Source organism: Cebus imitator, unplaced genomic scaffold (assembly GCF_001604975.1).
Source record: "Cebus imitator isolate Cc_AM_T3 unplaced genomic scaffold, Cebus_imitator-1.0 Scaffold110, whole genome shotgun sequence".
In the NCBI taxonomy this organism is placed as follows: domain Eukaryota; kingdom Metazoa; phylum Chordata; class Mammalia; order Primates; family Cebidae; genus Cebus; species Cebus imitator.
The window spans coordinates 2,502,671-2,503,893 of NW_016107425.1; positions in this window are offsets into that span (position 1 = coordinate 2,502,671).

Below are 1,223 nucleotides of genomic sequence, written 5' to 3' on the forward strand. Positions count from 1 at the left end.
TCGCCATTGCACTCCGGCCTGGGCAACAGAGCAAGACTCCATCTAAAAAGAATTCTGTTTCAGCACTCCTTTACAGAGGCCAGCCAGAACACAGTCTTGATGAGACTAAATCTTGATAAGGCCTTCTCCATTTATGTTCCACCCCCAGTATGAGATGGGTAAAGCCACCTGTATAGTCATCCTTAGCAGGTTACCTGGGGAGTCAGCCTCTTCCCTGGCCTTACCTAGGACCATTCTGTGCTCCTCTGAGGTCAATAAAGTGCAAAGAAAATTTTGCACATCTGTCAAAGGGATGCTGTGGGTTGCAAATATTGAGGAGAATAAGTCTTCTATCCTCCTCAGATTGTCCAAGTATTTTTCCAATTAAACAAATCAAAGATAGAAAATGGAGAGTGGACCCAGACAAGCCCTCATAGGCTGACCTGTGACAGCATCACTGTCCCCTATAGGAATCTGCTGAAGAGGTAAGTGCCTTCCCTGAGCTAGAGGGGTACTCTGGCCGAATTTGGTTTCCTGTCAGAAGTGAGGGCAGAGACCATTCCTGTTGCTCCTGGCTCCTATTCCTGCAAAGGTGGGGATATCAGGGATGATGGGGACCCCAGCTCAGGTGCTCATAGAGCAGCCCCAGCCCATCCATAGGTAGGAGGAGGAGCTACAGCCTCATTTAACCGAGCAATCAAAATGTCATCATCTTTTTTCTTTGGCTCAGAAAACACAGGCTTTTTTCCACTGTCAGTTAGTTGGGCCATGACCTTACACCTTTTCTGCATTGGTTTATTTTGCCAAAGTGCCATTAAACACCGTATATAGGAGATTTCCTCCCATTTCCCTTTCCTTTTACAAAACAAATCTAACTCCAAGATTGTTTGGAGACAAAGGGAACTCTGACAAGGCCATCATGCACTCCTAATCCCACAGAGTACCATAGCCAAGCAGTGTTATACTCTCCTCCAGTATGGCAGACGTTTGATTCCCTCTACTTCTGAGTTTTTATCACAAATTAGTCTCCCATCTTCAAATAAGTTTTCAGTGGTTTGTAGGGACACCACATCCACCAGATCAAGCCCAAAACAAGTTTTTAGTTTTCTTGGTCCAATAGGAAGCCCAATATTCCAGAGGGTGAACTTGGTAGCTTTCCCATGGGTCAAAGAAAACAGCACACTAAGCGAAGGTACAGGCATACAAGATGGATTGAGGCATTTCGCCACCTGCCACATAGCACC